The sequence below is a fragment of the Phyllostomus discolor genome, chromosome 2 (assembly GCF_004126475.2).
Source record: "Phyllostomus discolor isolate MPI-MPIP mPhyDis1 chromosome 2, mPhyDis1.pri.v3, whole genome shotgun sequence".
NCBI classification, from domain to species: Eukaryota; Metazoa; Chordata; class Mammalia; order Chiroptera; family Phyllostomidae; genus Phyllostomus; species Phyllostomus discolor.
The window spans coordinates 61,323,894-61,335,220 of NC_040904.2; the positions used below are offsets into that span (position 1 = coordinate 61,323,894).

Consider the following 11,327-nt stretch of genomic DNA (forward strand, 5'->3'; position numbering starts at 1 on the left):
TTACTTATGCCCTCACTCTGGCCCAGCTGTCCCACCTTGTGGACACACGGAGACATGGTTGGGTGTATTTGAGAGCGACTCACATATTGCAGTGCAGGATTTAAAATCGGCTCTGCTCCCATTTCGTGTTTTCTTAAGGCTTACGCTAGGCATTTTGTGGATATGCTTATGTACAAAGATTAGCTTGTGTACATTTTTCTCTGTTAGAATTGGAAGTATTTTATTAATGTTTGTAAAGATATTTTATCCTGACAAGCTATTATTCATCATATCTTCATGTATTTTAAAAATTAGCTATTTTCTTTAGCAGCAAAATTCAGCCTTTTCAACAATAAATAAAATAATGGTGATGATTTTAAAATAGTAAAAAGTAATTTAAAAACAATAATAGAGGACATGTTTCTATCAAAAAAGAGGGAAAAGCTAGAATCAGTATTTTTTTCTTTTTTTCTCTGATGTTTTGATTTATGCTAAGTAGTTCTATGTTTCCTCAACCCTTTCACATTTGATTTTGTAGATCCCTTAGAGAGCGCTGGGGGTAGGTGGGGGGTTGGAGGGGTTCATCCTGGTTACTCTTTTCCTGAGGACCCTCTCCAGACCCCTGACGACTGCCCACCGCACATGCTCACAGACACACACATTTCCTTTCTCCAGCTTTGTTTCCAGGCCAGACTCTGCCTTATTTGTAATAAAACTGGTTATATATAAACATCCCTTGTGTATTCATACTGCAGATAGAGTGAGTTTAACAAACGTAATCCCCAAGTATGTCTGTTATTGTTTCCAGTCCGTTTCCATCCAGCCTGTCATCAACGGCCCTGAGCAGCTGGTTTTCTTACTCTTGGTGTTCTGTAAATGTTCTGTGTTGTTCCTTACTCCAAAGTCTTTTTTTATATAGTAAAAAAGCAACTTTATTGTTATCGCCTTATCCCAGATTTTCCCCATTTGCTTCATTGGGTGGTACAGACAGACCAGTGAGCTTTGCTGTTACCCCACTTGCTGTCTCAGATTTACTCGTGTTAGCCCTGTGTAGATGGACCTTGTTAGTTATTCATGACTTTGCGGAATTCTGTGCTTTATTTAATCAGCCCATATTGATGGACATTTTGATAGATATGAACATTTTTAGTTGAATTTATTGGGGTGACACTGGTCAATAAAAATATAGGTTGCAGGTGTACAGTTCTGTAATATATTGTATATCATCTGTACATTGTATTTCAGCGAGTTTATTTTAACCATAGAATCTATCTACTGGGTTATACCATGAAAAAAAAGTAAAAAGAAAAAGATGTTGCTGGCAAGTGGCATGTGTGTTGGGGAGGCATGGCTGCAGGCAGGGTCCCACTGGCCATCGGGAAATGTACTGGGATAAGAATACGGGGGATTTTAGTACAAGGGCCAATATAAACATCATGTGAGAGTACCAGGATATTAAAGGAGGTGAGTTTGGCAGTTGTTCTCTAAAAGGGTCTGTGAAGGGGCTGGTATCTGAAGTGGTTCTTACATATATATGGCTCTGTTATTTCTAGAATGGGTTGAAAGTCAACCTGGGATTAAAAGAAGGGTGTGAGCAAAGGTATGAGGGAAGGACAGTTGGCAGAGGTGGGTGAGGTGCAATGTGGAGGATCCCAGTTACCAAGCTGACGAGTTCCTAATTCAGTATGCCCATTTTTAGCTTGTTGTAGTAAAGTAACTGGAGGTGTGCTTTAAAAAAGTGTACGCTGGCAGGACAACGTTGAAGGCAGATATGCCTTTGTGTTCCTCCATGTGAAGCATTAGCTCCTGTCAAGGTCAGTGCATTGAATTTGTAGTGAAGGAGGGTGGCAGGAATGATGCCATTAATACGTAATTAGTCACTGTATTATTGTGAAACACTGGCTCCATGGTCGTTTTTTAACTTCTTGAAATGAGTGACAGGCACAGGAATTTACTGGTTGTGGCCTTATCTTAACGGAAGAATTAATTATAACGGTGAAACAAATGTCTTGTACAATACCTCCACCTTCTGGTAGACTGACAGAGGAGTGTCTCTAGAATGAATTGACGTGCACAGTATTTACGTGTTTCGTACACCGCTTACAGAGCCTCACTTTGGGTAGGTATTTACATTGAGTCATGAGTTGAAGACCTAACGCAATCAGTTGAAGTGTTCAAACAGATTTTCTCTGTTAAGAATCAGAAGGAATAAATTTCAGTTGATATCACTGGCAAAAAATCAAAATTGAGAACTTTGTTACAAACATAAGAACTTCAGTGCCCGTATCTCCTCTTCTCTGTGTGCGTTTTTGGAAGGATGTTGAGGAAGCACAAGAGGCCATTTTCTTTTACACCTCTAACTCCACAAAATCTATCATTTCTCATTGTCTTCATTCTGCTTCTGTCTATTCTCAAGACTTGCTTCAGCTAACAGTCACTATTTCTGCAAGTATTCCTGATACCTTGGTGATGGTAGTATTCTCCCCAAATGGACTGTTTTTACCTCATGCCCACCTAGCATGGGCAATGGCTGTGCTTGTTGAATTATTTTGGTGTTCCCAGGGCCCACTACCATAGCAAGCACTCAGAAATGCTGGCTGGGTGAATATATTACCAATATATGGGAGAGGCAGAGAATATTCCCAACTATGTACTCTGGTCCTGTAGTTACAGATATGTGAGACAATGGAATTAATCTGAGAATAAGGACTAAATATTTTTAAATGCAGTAATGTCATCCCTAGGACATTAAATTGTCTAATCAATTCTACTGCACACTTCTGAGCTGCATTTGTGGGTTTCTGAATCTGTGACCTGGATAATGATTCCATTTAAGACAGGTAACTTAGAGGATAACACACTGCTATATAAGGCAGTTGTTTTTTTTTTTTTTCACTTAGTGCTCTAACTGCCCAGCTTTTTGGTAAAGTTAGAAAAATAAGCCTTGAGAAAGCTCTGGGAGAAGCTTGAGCTGGAATGAGACTTACGAATGTGGAAGATTACTTCATTTTCATTAGATAAACTTTCCCAGAGTTGTTCTGATAAACAAATGCTGCTTGTTCATACTGCAGGGGTGTGTGGGAGGAGAACATACCAGCAAGTTTGGTGCTGGGTTTGTGGTGTTGAGACTTCAGGGAACTTCACTGAGGTTAACTGAAATCAAAGGAAGTGCTGGGGGTGATCTCATGAGTCTCTTCTCTTTTTTTTTTTTTAACCTGTAGCATTCACCACACCTGAAAGTATGTAGAATCAGTCTTTGTTCAGCAAACAGATATTAGCTTAGCACACTTGTTTGTACTGGATAATATGAGGGTTGTCTGGTTATCTGTGGTAATTTAGTTTCTTTGGCGGCCTGGCTGAGAAATCCTTGATGGTTTTAAGCAGTGTTGCAGAGAACTCATGTATCTTTTGCCAACAGCGTGAATTCAACAGTGGTTCTTAGGCTGTTCTGTATGAACCAATTGGCACAAGCAGAACAAAGAATCAGCAAGGCCAAGGTTCTGTTTTCAGCCCTTGAATGGGCCTTTCAGGGAGCAGCTGTGCAGCTGTGCTTATTGCCTTTGACTGTGGCATGAGGTGTGAATGAGGTCTCGTGGTTTAACCATGACAGGAATGGGAACCGGTATTCACAAACAGGGTGGGGCTTCCTCAGCCTCTCTGGAGCATCACAGATTTCCCGTAGGCAGCGTTGCTCTCACCCTCTGCAGTGGGGCACCCACACCAGCGCCCCCTTGTGGCTCTGCCTCCTGGTCAGCCTGTTTTGTTTAGCTGCCTCCATGGAGGCTGGGCCTTGGACGGACGAATGTAGCCACTGTCTCTGAAATCTGTTGAAAATCATACCAATCATATTTGGTACTTAGTAATTAATAATGTTAAGAATGAATCATGATGGTTTTGTTGTGGAGGAAAGAAAGAACTTAAATTAGAATTTAGATTTAAGTCTTCTTCCAGGAAGCAAAAGCAGACAAAAACATTCAATTTGGGTGGGCCACATTGTGCAGCATTAATCAGAACTGCTGGCAATAAAGCAAACCGTTATCCGCACTCCCAAGAAGCATCCATTAGAGGCTGGTGTTGAATAGCCACTAAACCAGCATCATGCTTAGGGTTTGCGTTAGGAAGCTGGATAGAAGAAGCTTCACAGTGGGGCTTCTCAGTAAGGGGAGGGCTGAATTCCTTGAATTCTTTTTTTCTTGTCCTAAGCTTCCTGCTTAAGTACAGTAGGTATCACAGTCTAATGTAGACGGAGCCTTCATTATGTGCTGTGAGTGTGGGGCAGCTATGTCCAGGTTTGCCCACACTGTCCCAGTTTATACTGCTTGTGCCAGTTCAGGGACACTTTCACTCTCAGAAGTCCCCAGGCTTTGATGATGAATTACACGCTCGTCCTAATCATAAGGGAATAAAATGATCAAAGGGGCCTGATTGATTGGCTTAAGTTAATGTCCTCTTAATGGTATTATCTTTCATGTTTATTAAACAAGTTAGTGAGCCTTGGGTTAAGAGCTCTTCTCTACTTCAAGTCCAGCCTTAGTTGCAGTATGTAGTTTATTTGTATTAATAGCATTTGGTAACATAAATAATCAACAGGGCTTTTGGTAGTGTCAATAATACTTCAAGGATGCATTGCATTTCAGTATTGAGCCATGGATAAAATCTGAGCTTCTAGATCCACATTGCCTGCATTCAATCCCAGCAACAGACTTTCTGAAGTGCATGACCTTGGGGACTGGGACTCTTCATCTTTGTCATGAGGCGAGGCTGGTGCTTCCTCAGGGGTTTGTCAAGGGGATCAAGTGGGTGGATACAGGTCAGGAGCTGAAGATGGTGTTTGGTGTGTAGGGAGTGCCCAATATGCATTAGCTGTTTTCATTTCATTAGAAAACAACCAGTCAGTGTTAAAAGTACTAGAAAAGAGTGTGCGAAGGACTAAAAAAATAGAAGAGTCAAGGTGTCAAGCTGTGGTTTTGTCAGTTTAAAATCATGGCAGTTGGTTTCTTTTCTTCTCTCAGCACGGTACACAGTGAGAGGTGAGATCCTGCTCACAAACCCTTATTTATCCATGAGACCTCACAGCTGAGCCCTGGGCCTGAGCTCAGCCTGGCGCAGGGCCGGGCAGGGCAGAGATTGGCTTGTCTAACATTTCTGAGGGTACACTCTCAGGGTCGGGTGCAGGGTGGTTAATGGGGATGAGGGAAAGAGAGGTGCCTAGAATGATTTGGATTTCCAGTTCAGATGCCTGGGTAGATGATGATGCTGTTAACTAAGTTAAAAAGTAAGGAGCCTCCTCAGTTGGGGTGGAGAGAGAAACTGATGTAGTCCAGGTAACAGCCTGGACTCCTTGGCTTTATAACCTGCCACTATCACTTCACCTCCTGGCCATGCTCCCTTGGCTAGTGTGCTTCAGTCTTCTCATCTGTAAAGTGGGAATAAGAGGATACCTGCTTCATAGGGTTGTTTTGGGGACTAAAGTGCTTGGGACAGTGACTGGTAGGTACTACAGGAAGATTTGATCATCATTATTATGATCTTTATCTGTTTTTACCCCATAATCTTAGGGGTATTGATAAAGTATATGTAGCTGTCTTTCAGATGGCATTTGCAGAGAACACATTAAACTCCAAAGCAGACATCTAATGAAGCTTGTATATAGACTTTATAGAAATCACTCTTTTTTCAGTTTTTTTGTGATATGGAGAGGTGGGAATAAAATGCTTTGCCTTATTTATTAATTTTTGATTAATGCCATATCCCCCTCCAAATTTATTTAGGCCTTATTGTATCTGGAGGCTTCGTTTTCTGTATTGCTTGAAAACTTGGGCATACTTGTTCCTCTGAGTGCAGGTGGTTCAGGAGCCTAGATCAGGGTTCTCTCAGTGTTGTCAGCACTATCCCGGGGGGGCAGTTTTTCCTATCTGGAGCACTTTTTCCCTCCCAGTATTTGGTGGATGCTAGATGTCTTGGAAAGTAGGACAGGGAAGAGTTGCACAGGGAAGAGTTGTCCCGTGCTTCTCATAGAAGTAGCTCGTTAAACTTTCCCGTGGGTAAAAAAATCTATTTATAAATATCCAAGCCAATGATTTCATTCTACTTTGCATGTAGAACATATTTTTGCCCAACTTAATCACCAATCCGAATTTTCCATGAATGTAGCTATTGTCTCAATACTGTTTTATTTGGAATTTTCTCAAGAACTATTTACCATTTTAGAAAGCCACATCACCAATGGTAAGGATATACGTGGCGTTCATGTGATTATATATATAGATGGAAGTATCTGATTCCTTCCGGTTGAATCAACAAATGATATTTTTTCATATAGTTGTACCAAAGAATTTGACATTACACATTATTTTATTATCAATTTGTCCCTCTTTGTTTCTTCATGTTATGATTATCATTGTACACATGTGCACACACAGGCAGGCCATCCTTGATTTTATAGTTCTGACATCCATGTATTCGAGTTACCATGATTCGATTCAAGTTTACTAGTCTCCCAGAAGCATGGTTCAAATTTCAGTTACTAGAGTGCATTAACTGATCAATTGCAGGAAGTACAAACTTCACTGCTACCTCTCTTGTTCACAGTTCACCGTGTGAATAACACATGGGCATCACAGTGACCAGCCACGGCACTTCTTTCACAGCCAGCTGGTGCCGGGTCACAGCACATCTGTCGTTCATTTCCTGCGTAGGCAGCGGAGTGTGTAGTCAGTTGTGTTTCCCTTGTGTCTGCCAAGATGAACAACGTGGCATTCTACTAAAATGGATGGTCGGAAGAGAGAGCTGATCAACAAAGATGAAAGTGCAGCAAAGAAATGAAAAGTGGTGATCCCGAAACTGAAATTCAAACCCAAAGTAAAGAGAGTTAAAGAAGAAATAGCTCACTGGGAATGTAGAGAAAGTGATGCTGGCAGGAAACCTCACATTAAAGGAATTTCCGGAGATAAAAGGACAGACTGTTGGAAGCCGATTCAAACCTAGAAAGGGGTGTGACAGTGCTGCAAGGCATAGAAAAAGATGTTCACTCTGTGTCCTAAGTGACATACCAGCAGGCGAGCACTCTTCACACTACTCTTAATAAGTTTTCTTCTTTACAACATACTTAATGTTTTCAATGCTGTACATTTACTGTTTTTTGTTTTTATAACCAACAGGAAGGCAATTTTTAATAATTTGACAAAAATTTTAAAGTTATGGGATAATGTTTTATCTTGATTATTAAGATTCCTTTGCACACTTTCAGCTTTGCAGTTATTTTTTATGGTTTTGCACTACTGGGCAACTGAGGTCTGCATGTATGTGTGTGTGCTCACATGTGCACTTATATATATATAGGTAGATTTATCTGTGGCTTTTCTGTCAGCGTATGGAAATATGTTGGCATTTCTCAAAAAGGATGTATTGGGTTTCATTGTGTTGTGAAGGTTCGATATAGATGTTCTAAGTTTAGATAGTATACAAATGTTTTGTCTCATACTCACTTTCTCATATATGTATTCATTTTTTCATTGCAGTGATATATATGGTTCAGGATTTTTGAAAACCATATAGACATTTATTGGGTAGAGGGCGTCAATGTTACTGAAGATATTTTGGTTTAGGCTAGTAGTAACAATATTAAGCACAGGAATGATTTTTAAGACTATTTAAAATAGTTACTAGGTTAAGGGACTGAGTGACATTTGTACTAACTTTGTCAGCCTTAGTTACACAACACGCGTGCTGTGTGTTGGTCTGCGTGTGTGTGTGTAAATGTGTCAGAGCTGGAAAGTTTTGTTTATGACATTTACATCTAGGTTCAGACGTGGAGGGTCTGACAAATCTGGCTGACCAGTCTAGACCCCGTTCCTAAGCGATGCTGGTGGAGTCCGACACCTGGCTCGTTTCCAAGAGTTCCTGTGGAGCCTGCCCAGACTGCATGCAGCCCAGGGGTGTTTTCTGGTGTTATTCAAAGGGAAATTGGCCACTTTACTTTTATTAAGAATGTTTGCCTTTGAAGCTGTTAGAGATAAAGGAATTTCCAATTTATTTCCATATCTTGAGTTTCCAAATGAGGAGAAAAAAGGATGTGTGGTCTAAAAGCCACAATACACCATTTTTATAACTTTAGTTAATTTCTTATCATTGTGGTTTATAAAAGTAAAAGAACCTTAAGAATATTCAAAACAAAAATTGGCATTTGAATCCCAGGAGTTTCTTTGTAAGTAAAACTTTCAACACAGTCTTATTCTTCGATCTTCAGCACCAATAAGTGATTTTTGTGTACTGTTAAATCTGTAGATAAATTATATTTAATTTATATTTTCATGTATGGAAGTTAGGAAAGAGCAGTTAGTATTTGTATCATTTTCCCCATGAAGTCCATTGTGTATTAGACACTTAGTTGTTTTTTTTCCTTACATCTGTAAAATAATTTTCTGTGGGTCTTAATTATTCATTGCAAACATTTGCATCTTTCTAGGCAGCTCCAGGATTGTGTGTGTGTGTGTGTGTGAGAGTGAGTGAGACAGAAGGAAGATGAGGAAATGGCTGTGCCAGTATACTAGTCTTTTTCTTCAGCTGTTTCATGAATTTACCGCTAGATGATGCTAGAGGGCTAGGGGGTATGCCTAATAATTTTGCATTTATGAGATGCTTGCAGTCTGCTGAAATTTCAAAATGTTTGATCTTAAGAAATATTTATTTTTAGAATTAACTTTGGGGTATCCAAAGATTATTTTAAATATCATATTGATTACACCGTGTGTGTTTTTAACATGGTACATGCCTAGTAAGTATTTCCTGATTTTTTAAACTGTTTTCTTGTAGTGTTTAGTCTGGGGGAAACCTCTATTTATAAAATTTAAGGAATCCCAAACCTTTGTTTTTGTCTTCTTAATTTTCTCCCTAATATATCTCATTTCTTTAGTTTTTTCCCTAGTGTATCACATTTCCCCTATGGTTATCATGATATTCCTTTATGTTTAGGTCGTCGTACTATATTGTGCGTACACACAGTTTTGTCTTGGCTATTTAATCTAAATTTACAGGTTTTCCTTGTTGCTATGCCCTTAAAACACTGAGAAAAATGATATTGGTGTACTGTTAGGAAATGAGAATAAAATAGTGTGAATATTGTAATGAATGAAGAGAGTAAGGTATACGTAGAAAGACTTTCTACAAATCAGTGTTTTTGAAAGTTTTAGAAAGAATAGAAAAATTCTTTTTTGAAATGATCTGAACATATATTTCATGTTTCTTGTGTACGTAAAGGAAGAATAACTATGTTATTTATTACTGCTCCTGAGGATCCTTAGGCATTAATTTTGAATATAATTCAAAAGCTCCATGTAAGAAATTTTAGATTGCAGATTATTTCTAAATGATCAATTAATTAATTTCTCCAATACTGGTTGGTGTATTTTGTATTAACTTTTGATACTAGCACAATATTTAATATTATTCCTATTGATAATATTTTACTCATGTAAATATCTCATTCTTGGTTGGCTGGGATAAATAATTTTTGAGATCACAGTGTGGGCACTGATGTGAAACATAAGCAGTATAATTTTGAATTTTTTAACAATTTTTTAAAAAGTGGGACGATATTCTTTTTTTCTCCCTAGGTCTATGTTTTAAGACATCCCATTAATACAATAATGTAATTTCAAGGAATAAAACCATCCTAACATTAAATGTGCCTACTATAGAGTGACCCAGTTTGGGAACCATTAAAATACTACTGAGATATTTTAAAGACCTCTTAGATTTGAGGTCTGGATTAGAGGATTAAATGACATCTGAGGCAGAGAAGTGTTTGGTAAGTTCAAGAGGGCTAAATAGAGCCATTTAGTGCTATTAAAGTTTGAAACTAAGAAACTAAAGATTCTTAGTTTTGGGGCTTAAGTGATCATACATGTGTATGTGCACATTCTGTGCCTATTTATATACATACACTCACACAGTGAAGTGGGTAATACTTTTGAGATATTGGACTGGGAGCTGTGATGTAGTGGAAACCAGGTATGGAAGGACAGGGCATTATACCGAGGGTATTTTTTTCCAGTTGCAACACTGCTCCTTCACTTTATATAGAGGGTAGCTGCACCTCACCCTAGGTATTATGGGGAGGGTGTAGAAAGGAATTAGCCTTTCAGACTTTTTTCACATTAGGTGGTGTAAAACATGGCTATGTTATCTTAGCTAGTGGCACACAATTGGGGGAGAGGAGTGGCTATTCAAATAACCAAGTGAGGTGCATATATATTCATGTATCAGAGTACCCCTGGAATTTATGGAATTGGAATCTTGATGGAAAGGTGGATATTTTGATAGAGATCCTCAGGTAATTCTTTTAACCCCTTGGTTAACCAACCACTTTGCCAAACCTGACTCACCTACTAGACAGTTAGCACATTTGTTTGTGGGTAGTTTTTATTGTGCGCTCTACTACCAGTCAATGTAAAATGTATAAATACATTTCTTGCATACAATATGTTAGTAGTCCCTGAATTCTGTTCTTACACCTTTTGAGGGTTGTCACTGTTCAGTTGTTATTCTTATGCCCTCATTTTTGCTCATTTTAGTGTTTTAGAATTTCACAGATAGGTTAAAAGAATCTAAGTAAAATATTGTTCTTTCACATACAGGGGTGTGTTTTGTCTCTGTTAACCTTAATGTCCTCTTTTGTTGGCAAACATGCCTTCACCACCCCCTCCTTTTCATGCTTCCTCAGCTCCCCATCCAATGGTAGCAACAAATCAGGCACTTAGGCAACACTTGGGCAGCTGAAGGCTTTGGAAGAGAATGAAGGCTCAAGGGTTTACCTTAAAGGAGGAGAAAATATTTTGCGATTTAAGAGGTTACTTAAGGTTTTTGGACTTGATAATTCAACTCTATCCTTCAAGTTAAGGTTATCTTTTTATTTACTTGTTTGTTTTTTATTTTATTTTTTAAATCCTCACACAAGGATATGTTTATTGATTTTAGAGAGAGGAAGGGGGAGAGAGAGGCATCAATCTGTTGCCTCCCATACATGCCCCAACCAGGGATTGAACCCGCACCCTTTTGGTGCATGGGATGATGCTCCAACAAACTGAGCCACCTGGCCAGGGCTAACTTAAGTTTATTTTTTTAAACGAATGATATTATTTTTAAAGGTGGCATAAAGCTTAAAGGAAAGATTATTTTCCTAATAATTTTCTAAAATACAGACTATTAAATGGTTTGTTAATAAACTGTTTACATAAATTTGATTATTAACCAAGCTTCCATATTCTCTTCTATACCTTCAGTGCATGAGGATTTAAATGGAGAATGGATATATAATAATGGTACATGAGTCCAGAGTGTTTTATCGT

The 11,327-nt window shown here is 38.7% G+C and overlaps 1 protein-coding gene across 1 annotated transcript in view; it reads left to right on the forward strand.

Moving 5' to 3' along the window:
• MED12L (mediator complex subunit 12L) overlaps positions 1-11,327 on the forward strand; it is a 317,972-nt gene that overhangs the window by 174,112 nt on the left and 132,533 nt on the right.